Source organism: Panthera leo, chromosome F2 (assembly GCF_018350215.1).
Source record: "Panthera leo isolate Ple1 chromosome F2, P.leo_Ple1_pat1.1, whole genome shotgun sequence".
NCBI lineage: Eukaryota > Metazoa > Chordata > Mammalia > Carnivora > Felidae > Panthera > Panthera leo.
Window position 1 is genome coordinate 1,455,974 of NC_056695.1, and position 12,000 is coordinate 1,467,973.

Below are 12,000 nucleotides of genomic sequence, written 5' to 3' on the forward strand. Positions count from 1 at the left end.
AACAGAGGGGCCCCGGTGCCTGTGTGTCAGGGAAAGGAGGAGCCAGCAAAGGAGACTTGGCGGGAGGAATTGGGGAGGGAGGCCTGGAGAGTGTGGTGTCCCAGGACTCCAGGGAGGAAAGTGACTCCAGAAGGGGGAAGGGCGAAGCCAAGTGCTATTAGGAGGGCACCCATTGGGCGACTGCGGAGAGGCAGTTGAATGTCATGAGAGCCGTCTCGGGCGGTGGTGAGGGTACCAGCTAGGCGGACGTGCTGAAGAGGACATAGAAGATGAGAAAATGGAAAAGGCACGTGTGAGTAAGTCTTTCAAGAAGTCAGATGACGAGGGAGAAGAAAAGGATAGAGCCCTAGGGTGGAGGAGAATTCCAACGGATTTTTCAGTGTGTTGGGGAGGGCGGTGAGGTGTGGAAGAGTTAAGTTCAAAAGCCTACGCTGCTTCAAATATCTTGAATCATTGACCCGAAAGATCACGTGTACAGGGTGCAGGATTCTGCCTATTGTCGCCACGCTCGACTACCTTGCAAGATACCTCGCATGTGGAAGTGTGACTTAAACATAAGTGATCCTACAGAGACTGCCATCGTGGTGACAGGGAGCCACTCCCTTGAAAAACGAGAATAAAAACGAGAATGAAGTCTACAAGAGGACAAGACACAGAAGTTAGAGAAGAAAGAGAGGCGCCTTAAGTCTCCCCGCCAGCTAGGTGTAATACACACTGGCATGTCCAAGATTCTTAAATCTATTCCCTAACGTGTAAAAATAGCCCTTGCCCTCCTCTGTGTCCAGTGCTGTCTGCTTCATCGCTTAATAGAGCGCATTTTGGGATCAGCTTATACCTCTGAGCACAGGTCCCGTTTCTGTCTTAGAACATAGCTGGTGCCATAACAGTCTGAACTTCCCCCCTTTCCTTCTCCAAATAATCCCCAGAAGTGCAACCCGTCCCACTACACCTCCGTTGCTGGACCCGACCGGCGCCCAGACAGCCAGGAGCCCAACGGTGCCAGCTCTGGACGGCAGGCTCTGCCTTCGCAAAGGGAAAAGGAACAAGCCGAGAAACGCAGGCGTGGGAAGAGTTTGTGCCTGGGAAAGGGATAAAGTACAAGGCGTCCGCTTGCCAAACACCCCACTTAGCCATGTTTTCCAGGGCGAGTGCCTACTGGAGATGGGATGAGGAAACACTCAGAGGGTTCCTCTGTCCAAGAATGAAGAAGGCTCACTTTCTCAAAAAACCTGTGCTACGCGAGAATTCAGATTTCAGTCGTTAACTGTGCTGTTGTGGATCCAAATATAATGCGTTTATTTTTTTCGTACGACAAAAAAATCCCCTGTTTCCTTAAGGATCCAGCCATCAGATCCAGGCAAACAAATAGTCCGTTCAGAAGAATGAAAAAAAAAAAAAAACAAAACAAAACAAACCTATGTGGCATGAGTGTGGGTATAGGAATGGAGATAGCTGTCTCCTACCTCCCTGTGGCTGTTGGTCTCCAACCCTCCTTCAGTAATCGAGCACACGGGGGTAGACAGCACACGTCAACCCCATGTAGACTGATTCACACCTGTGGATGATCCTGCCTGACTGCTCTTACCCAGTACATGAAATGGGTTCAGAGCTGTTAAGCTCGGGGCAGGAAAGATATGCTCTGTGGAAACATCTCTGCCTTAGTAAGGTAGTGAAGTGGTAATTATTATTATTATTTTTTTAATTTTTTTAACGTTTATTTATTTTTGAGACAGAGAGAGACAGAGCATGAACGGGGGAGGGGCAGAGAGAAAGGGAGACACAGAATCGGAAGCAGGCTCCAGGCTCTGAGCCATCAGCCCAGAGCCCGACGTGGGGCTCGAACTCACGGACAGCGAGATCGTGACCTGAGCTGAAGTCGGACGCTTAATCGACTGAGCCACCCAGGCGCTCCAGTGAAGTGGTAATTAAAGCGGCTGCTGGTAGTGAGCCCAAACATAACCGGGGAGGGGTGAGAGAAAGGACAGGTCAAGGTGAGAGAGAAAGGTTTTTCCATGGGCATTGTGGGGAGGGGTAGAGCCTGTGTATGAGTCTGATTTTGATTCTTGGATTTGGGGTGTGGCAGATTTTGGGCATCCATTTGTGACACACCCATTATGACTGGCCATGTGGTACATCCTAAATTTAGTTTGATTGTCCTAGTTTGGCCTCCTGACTTGCCCTTCCAGTAACGGGAATCTGTGCTTCTGGAGAGGGCAGCGGGAAGTGTGTGGGGCTGGGCCGCTGCAGGAAAAGCAGCAGTCCCGTGAGGAAGATGGAAAATCAATATCCCAAGGGATCTGATTGGATGGACAGGGCATGGGGAGCCTATGGTAGTGACAGTACTCGAGGCCAGAACAGTTAGTGACACCTTGGCTCAGAGTGGTCTTTCTGGAGAAGGACCTTGGCTAGTAGCTGGGAGTATAGTGGTTAGTGTCTAAATGGGATGATTCTGGCAAGCACTAAGCTTTTGCTCAGCCTTAGGGGAACGCTGGATAATTAGCCATTCTGGTGGGATCGGAGGACTCGGGAGTTAGAGACAGTATATCTTGGTGACCTCAGCTCCTCAGAGGTTGCAACCTGAGAAGACACGTTGTGTTGTGCCTGGTTCTGAACTCTGACCATACCTTAGAATCAACTGAAGACCTTGCTACTGTGCCAAGGCCTCGCTTACTAACCGGCTTACCTGGAAACTCAGCAGTGGAAAGATATATTGGCATTTTTAGAAGTCACAAAGATGATTCCAACTCATGGCCAAAGATTGAGACACTTCAGTAACTATCTGGTCCTGCTAACCCCTACTCCCCTTGCTGCTGTGATGGAGCTATTAGCACTCCAGCTCCTGGTTGCACCCGACCCAAGAACAAGGCAGGTGTCTCTGTATCGCATCGCATCAAGTTAGGATAGATCTGAAGTAGATTCTGAGAAGTTAAGATGTATCTGGTAAGCCCTAGAGGAACCACCAAGAAAACAAGAAAACGATGAAAAAATCATTAACGAAATTAAAATATTAGGTTAGGGAATACTTAACGCAAAAGAACACAGCAACAGAGTAATAGAGAAAGAAAAAAGACATGAAACCCATAGAAAACAACATGTAACATGGCAGCTATAAATCCAGTTCTATGAATGATAATGTTAAATGTGAAAAGGATCAAACAATACAATCAAGTAAGCAATCTGAAAGGCAGAGATTTTCACGCTGGATAAAAATACAAGATCCATGGGTGCTCAGTCAGTTGAGTGTCCAGTCTTGATTTCAGATCGGCTCATGATCTCATGGTTCATGAGATGGAGCCCTGAGTCAGGCTCTGTGCTGACAGCGTGGAACCCGCTTGGGATTCTCTCCCTCCCTTGCCTGTCCCCTGTGAGCTCTCTCTCTCTCTCTTTCTCTCTCTCTAAATAAACATTTTTTAAAAATTGGAAGATCCAAGTATATATTCTATACGGGGACAAAATTTAGATTCAAAGATACAAGTAGGTTGAAAGTAAAAGGGTGGTAAAGCTAAATCGTGCAAACAGCAGCCATAAGAGGACTGGAGTGGCTCCAATAATATTAGGCAAAACAGACTTTAAAAACAAAGAATGTTAGAAGAGATAAAGAGGGCTGTTTTATAATGATATAAGGGTCGATCCGGTAAAAAGATTTTATAACAGCTTAAAACAATTTATAACAATTTTAAACATAAATACATCTAAAAAAAAGGCTTAAGATATATGAAACAAACACAAAGTTCAAGGAGAAATAAAAGTTCACTAATGAATGATAGTTGGAGATCTCAACAAATCACTTTCTTTTTTTTTAAATGTTTATTTATTTATTTATTTATTTTTTTAAAGTTTATTTTTGACAGAGACAGAGCATGAGCAGGGGAGGGGCAGAGAGCAGGAGACACAGAATCTGAAGCAGGCTCCAGGCTCTGAGCTGTCAGCACAGATCCTGATGCGGGCCTCGAACTCACGGACCGCGAGATCATGACCTGAGCCGAAGTCAGACACTCAACCGACTGAGCCACCCAGGCGCCCCATTAAATGTTATTTATTTATTCTGAGAGAGAGAGTATATGAGCAGAAGAGGGGCAGAGACAAAGGAGAGAGAGAATCCCAAGAAGGCTCCGTGCCGTCAGCACAGAGCCGAACCCAGGGTTCCATCCCATGAACCGTGATACCACGACCAGAGCCGAAATCAAGAGTCCAGACACTAACCGACTGAGTCAGTCATGCACCACAACGAATCACTTTTAATAATGGATAGAAAAGGTAGGCAGAAGATCGATAAGGAAACAGAAGACTTGAACAGCACTATAAACCAACTTGACTTCACAGATGCTTCACCCAACAATAGGAGAACATACACTCTTTTAAAAAAATTAATTTTTCAGCTTTTTGAGCTATAATTGACACAACATGGTATAAGCTTCAGGTATGCAGTGTGATTGTTTATATACATATACTGCAAACTGATCATCACAATAATGTTAGGTAACACCTTCGTCACCTTACATAATTATCTTTTATTTTCTGCGGTGAGAACATTTAAAACCTACTGTCAGCAACTTTCTTTTGTTTTCTTTTTATTTATTTTCAAACGCGTAAATATATAAAGTTTATTTATTTATTTTGAGAGACAGAGAGAGCGTGAGCAGGGGAGGGGCAGAGAGAGGGAGAGAGAATCCCCAAAAGGCTCCATGCTGTCATCACAGAGCCTGACAAGGGGCTCAAACTCATGAACCGTGAGACCATGACTTGCGCTGAAATCAAGAGTCAGACGCTTAACTGACTGAGTCCCCCAGGCACCCCAACAACTTTCAAGTATATAATCACCAATATGTACAATAGATCCTCAGAACTTATTCATCTTATAACTGGAAGTCTGTACATTTTACATTCTTCCACCTCCCAACCCCTGGCAACCAACCACTCTACTCTGTTTTTACGGGTTCAGCTTTTTTGATTCCAAATAAAGAAGCGATACCATACAGTCTTTATCTTTCTCTGGATTATTTCAGTTAGCAGAATGCCTTCAATATCCATTCGTGTTGTAGCAAATGGTAGGCTTTCCTTCTTTCTCATGGCTGATAATATTCCATTCCTTTGTACATGGACTCCAAGGTTGTGTCTGTGTCTTAGCTAGTATGAATAATGCTGCCATGAATGTGAAAGCTTTAACATCTCGTTGAGATTCTGGTTTCATTTCTCATGGATATATATACAGCAGTGGGATTGCTGGATCATATCTAGGTTCTGCTTTTAATTTTGAGGAAGCTCCATACTTTACACAAGGAACCCCACTCTACATAGTGGCTCTACCATTTTATGCTCTTACCAACAGTGCCCCAGGGTTCCCTTTTCCCACATCTTCACCAACAGTGTTATCGCTTGTCTTTTTGATGATCACTGTTGTAACAGGTTTGAGGCAATACCTCATTCTGGTTTTGATTTGCATTTTCCTAATGATTGGTGATGTCGAGCATCTTTTCTTGTACCTATTGGTCATTTGTGTTTCTTCTTTGGAAAAAAGTCTATTCAAGTCCTTGGCCTATTTTTTACTTGAATTGTTTGTGTATTTGCTATTGAGTTGTATGAGTTCTTTTGGATATTAACCTCTTATCAGATATGTGTTTACAAATATTTTCTTCTGTTCTTTACTTTGCTTTTCATTTTGTTGCTTTTTTTTCTTAAGTAAATACATTGTTTATTCCAGTTCCTTTCCATATTTGCTTTCAATAGTAATTTTTTTTTTAATTTTTTTTTTTTAACGTTTTTTATTTTTGGGACAGAGAGAGACAGAGCATGAATGGGGGAGGGGCAGAGAGAGAGGGAGACACAGAATCTGAAGCAGGCTCCAGGCTCAGAGCCATCAGCCCAGAGCCTGATGCGGGGCTCGAACTCACGGACTGCGAGATCGTGACCTGAGCTGAAGTCGGACGCTTAACCGACTGAGCCACCCAGGCGCCCCAATAGTAATTTCTTTTAAGAGAAAACAATGTACAAAATCAGGTTGATTGAAGCTTACATGTGCGGATAATGAGAACCAACTGACAAACATTCCTCACTGTCCAAAATGCCATCCCGGCCATTTTTCCCATAGGACCCAGCCCACATGCAGTCAGCCTGAGATGTCTGTCCAAACTGTTTACAAATTTATTTATTTATAAATAAAATAAATATTTTTTAGAGAATATTTGCCAGAACTGTTCACAAATTTATTTATTTATTTATTTATTCATTTATTAGAAATTTAAATTCAAGTTGGTTGACATGCATTGTAGACTTGGTTTCAGGAGTAGAACCCAGTGATTCTTATATACAACACCCAGTGCTCATCCCCAACAAGTGCCCTCCTTAATACCCATCACCCATTTAACTCATCCCCTCACCCACCTCCCCTCCAGCAGCCCTCAGTTTGTTCTCTGTTTAAGAGCCTCTCATGGTGTGCCTCCCTCTGTTTCTATCTTATTTTTCCTTCCCTTCCCCTGTGTTCATCTGTTGTGTTTCTCCAATTCCACATATAAGTGAAATCATATGCTAACTGTCTTTCTCTGACTCACTTCTTTTGCCCTCTAGTTCCATCCACATTGTTGCAAATGGCCAGATTTCATTCTTTTTCATTGCCAAATAGTATTCCATTGTATATATGTACCACATCTTCTTTACCCATTCATCAGTTGATGGGCATTTGGACTGGTGCAGCCACTCTGTGAAACAGTTTGAAGGCTCCTCAAAAATTAAAAGTAGAACTACCCTGCGACCCAGGCATTGCACTACTAGGTATTTATCCAAGGCTACAAACAATGCTGATTCGAAGGAGCACATGCACCCCAATGTTTATAGCAGCACTATGAACAATAGCCAAGCTATGGAAACAACCCAAATGTCATTTTGTTACTTTCTTATTTTGCTCTGCAGAAGCTTTTCAGTGTCATGTAGTCTCATTTATTTTTTTATTTTGTTTGTGCTTTTGGTGCCATATCTAAAAAATTGTTGCCAAGACCAATATCAAGATTTTTCCCTATGTCTTTTTCTAGAAGTTTTACAGTTTTAGGTCTTATATTTAAATTTCAAGTTAATTTTTTGAGTAGTGGAAGATAGGAGTCCAGTTTCATTCTTCTGCATATGATTATCCAGTTTTCCCAACAGCATTTATTAAAGAGACTATCCTTTCTCCCTTGAATATTCTTGACTCCCCTGTCAAATATGTGTTGACTGTGTGTGTAGTAATTTACTTCTGGGCTCTTGATTGTGTTCCATTGGCCCATGTCTCTATTTTTCTGTTAGCACCATACTGTTTGATTACCTATAGCTTTGTAGCATAATTTTAAATTGGGAAGTATGATGCCTTCAGCTTTGTTCCTCTTTTTCTGTTTTGTTTTGGTTATATGTGGTCTTTCGTAGTTTCACACAAATTTTAAGATTGTTTTTTCTATTTCTGTGAAAACTATTCCTATTTTTGTTATTCTAAACTTTTTCTACTTCTGTGAAAATAAGCATTGCTTGAATGATGGTTTTGTGTAGTTTGGACATTTTAGCAATATGGTCTCCTGATCCATGAACATGGGATATCTTTCCATTTATTTGTGTCTTCTTCAATTTCATTCTCCAGTGTTATAGTTTTCACTGTATAGATTTTTCATCTCCTTGGTTAAATTTATTCCTAAGTTTTCATTTATTTTTTAATTGTATACTTGACACACAATATTATATTAGTTTCAGGCATACAACATAGTGATTGAACATTTATGTTCATTGCAGAATGATTACCACAATAAATCTAGTTCCCATCTGTCACCACACAAAATTAGTACAATATTATTGACTATATTCTTCATGTTGTATATTACATCCTCATGACTTATTTATTTTATAACTGAAAGTTTGTACTTCTTAATCTCTTTCACCCATTTCACCCTGTCCAACTCCCTGCCCCTCTTGTAACCACTAATCTAGTCTCTGTATCTACAAGTCTGGGTTTTGTTTTGTCTTTTGTTTGCATGTTTGTTTTGCTTTTTAGATTCCACATATAAGTGAAATCTCACAGTATTTATTTTTCTTTCATTTATTTCACTTAGCATAATACCTTCAAAGTCCATCCATTTTGTCACAAAAGGAAAGTTTTCATTCTGATTATATGGTTGTGTAGTATTCCATTGTGTGTGTGTGTGTGTGTGTGATACCTTCTTTATCCATGCATCCATCAATGGACACTTAAGTTGTTTCCATATCTATTGTAAATAATACTGCAGTGAACACAAATGTGCATATATCATTTTTGTTTTTTGTTTCTGCATGTATCTTTTTTTTTTTTTTTTTTTTTTTTTTTTTTTTGAGAGAGAGAGCGACAAACCCAGGGAGGGGCAGAGGGAGACAGACAGAAAGAATCCCAGGCAGGCTTCACAGCCAGTGCCCAATGGAGAGCCCAATACAGGGCTCGATCCCAAAACTGTAAGATCATGACTAGAGCTGAAATCAAGAGCAGACTTAGCCACCCAGGCACCCCTGCATATATCTTTTTGAATTAGTGTTTTCACTTTCCTCAAATAGATACCCAGTAGTGGGATTGCTGGATTATTGGGAAGCTCTATTTTTAATTTTTTGAGGAACCTCCATACTGTACCAAATTACATCTCCACCAAGAGTGTATGAGCGTTCCCTTTTCTTCTCCACATCCTTGCCAATTCTTGTTATTTGATGTCTTTTTTTTTTTTTTTTGAGAGAGAGAGAGTGGGGGGGTGGGTGGAGAGAGAAAGCATATGGGGGAAAGGAGCAGAGGGAGAGAGAGAGAGAATCCTAATCAGGTGCCACTCTCAGCACAGAGTTTGATGCAGGGCTCAGTCCCATGACATGGGGATCATGACCTGAGCTGAAATCAAGAGTAAAATTGCTCAACCGACTGAGCCACCTAGGAGTCCCTTTTTCTTATCTTTTTGATAATAGTAATTCTGACATGTGTAAGGTGATATCTCATTGTGGTTTAAATTTTCATTTCCCTGACAATCAATACTGTTGAGCATCTTTTCATGTGCCTGGTGGCTACCTGTGTGTCTTCTTTGGAAAAATGTCTATTCAGATTCTCTACAAATTTATTAGATTTTTTTATTGTCATTATTGAGTTGTATGGTTCTTTATACATTCTTGATATTAAACCCTTATTGGATGTGTGATTGGATTTAATAGGTTGCCTTTTTTTGTTGATAGTTTCCTTCACTGTGTAGAAGCTTTTAGTTTGATGTAGTCCCATTTGTTTATTTTTGCTTTTGTTTCTCTTATCTTTGAAGTCAGATCCACAAACACATTGCTAAGACTGCTAAGCTTACTGCTTGTGTTTTCTTCTAAAAGTTTTATGGTTTCAGGTCTTACATTCAGATGTTAAGTCTATTTTGAGTTAATTTTTATATATGGTGTAAGATAGTGGTTTAGTTTCCTTTTGGATGTAGCTGTCCTGTTCCCCAACATTGTTTTTTGAGGAGACTATCCCTTCTCCATTGTATATTTTTGCCCTTTTTTTTTTGGTGAATTAATTGAACATATATGTGTGGGTTTATTTCTGGGCTCTTTAATCTGTTTTACTGATGTGTCTGTTTTTATTTCAATATTGTACTTTTTTTTGATTGCTGTAGCTTTGTAGTATAGTGTGAAATCAAGGTGCATGATACTTCTGACCTTGTTATTCTTTCTCAAGATTTTTGGTTATTTGGGTTCTTTTGTGGTTCCATATTCATTTTAGAATTATTTTTTTCTAAGTCTGCAAAAAATGCCATTGGAATTTTAATAGGGGTTGCCTTGAGCCTGCAGATTGCTTTGTGTGTATGGACATCTTAACAATGTTAATTCTTCCAATCCATGATGTATCTTTCCATTTATTTGTGTCTTCTTCAATTTCTTTCACCAGTATCTTATAGTGTTCAGTATATGGATCTTTCACCTTCTTGGTCACATTCCTTCTTAGATATTTTATTCTTTTTGATACAATTGTAAATGGTATTGTTTTCTTGATCTCTCTTTCTGATAGTTTGTAATTAGCGTATAGAAACTCAACATATTTTGTCTATTAATTTTGTATTCTGCCACCTTCACTGAGTTCATTGACTAGTTCTAACAGTTTTGTTTTTTTTTTTGGTGGACTCTAGGTTTTCTACTTATGGCATCGTGTCATCTGGAAATAGTAACAGTTTTACTCCTTCTTTTCCAATTTGTATGCCTTTTATTTGTTTTTATTGCCTAATTGCTATGGCTAGAACTGATAACATGTTGAATAAAACTGGGAAGAGTGGGCATCATGTCTTGTTTTTGATCTTAGAGGAAAAGCTACCAGCTTTTCACTACTGATGAATGGTGAGTATGATATTAGCTGTGAATTTTTCTTATATAGTGTTTATTATATTGACGTAAGTTCCTTATGTACTCACTTGGTTGTATGTTTTTATCAAATGGATGTTGAATTTTGTCAAATGCTTTTTCCTGCATCTTTTGGGGTTATCATATGGTTTTAATCTTTTAGTAATATGGAGTATCACATTGATTGATTTATAAATGTTGAACCATCCTTGCATTCCTAGAATAAATCCCACCTAATCATGGTGTATTATCCCTTTAATGTATTTCTGACTTTGGTTTCCTAATATTTTGTTAAGGATTTTTGCATCTATGTTCATCAGGGATATTGGCCTGTAATAATAATAATAATAATAATAATAATAATAAAAATAAAATATTTATAATATAATAATAATAATTATTAGCATTTATTGTGTGTGGTGGTCTTTCTGGTTTGGGTATCAGGGTAATGATTCATAAATAAATGATTCAAAAATGAAAAAATGATTCATAAACTCATTCAAAAAATGAGTTCGTAAGCATTACCTTCTCTTCAAATTTTTGGAAGAGTTTGAGAAGGATAGGTATTAAACGTTTGAATGTTTGTTAGAATTCACCAGTAATGACATCTGGTCCTGGATTTTTGTTAGAAATTTTTGAGTGCTGATTTAATCTCCAGATTTTCTGTTTCTTCATGATTCAGTCTTGGAAGATTGTAAATTTCTAGGAATTTGTACATTTTTTCTAGGTTGTCCAATTTGTTGGCATTTAATTGCTCACAGTAGTCTCTTATGAACCTTTGTATTTCCGTGGCATCAGTTGTAACTACTCTCTCATTTCTGATTCTATTTATTGGAACCCTGTCTCTTTTTTTCATGGTAGGTATAGCTAAAGGTTTGTCAATTTTGTTCATCTTTTCAAAGAACAAGATTGTTGTTTTATTTGTCTTTACTATTGTCTTTTTAGTCTCTATTTCATTTATTGCCACTCTGATCTTTATTATTTTCTTTCTTCTACTGACTTTGGTCTTCATTTGTTCTTTTTCTAGTTCCTTGAGGTGTAAAGTTAAATTGTTTGTTTGAGATTCCTTTTGTTTCTTGAGTTAGTCCTGCATTGCTATGAACTTACCTATTAGAATAACTGTTTGCTATAGTCCATAGTTTTGGCACTTGTGTTTCCATTTTCATTTGTCTCTAGGTGTTTTTTGATTTCCCTTTGATTTCTTCTATGACCCAGCAGTTGTGCAGTAACAGTTGTTTAATCTCCATGTATTGGTAGATTTTTTCAGCTTTTCTTGTAACTAATTTCTAATTTCATACAATTGTGGTTGAAAAGATTCATGATATGATTTCAATTTTCTTGAATTGGAGACTTTCTTTGTAATCTAACATGTTATCTATCCAGGAGAATGTTCTATATGCACGTGAGAAGAATGTATATTCTGCTGTTTTGGGGTAGTATGTTCTGTTAATTTCATCTGGTCTAACATGTCTTTTAAGGTCTGTGCTTCCTTACTGATTTTCTGTTTGGATGATCTACCCATTGATGGAAGTGGAGTGTTGACGTCTCCTACTTTATCATTGTATTGATTTCCATTTCTCCCTTTAGGTCTGTTAATATTTGCTTTATATATTTTGGTGCTTTATGTTAGGTATTTATATATATATACATATATATATACATTTATAA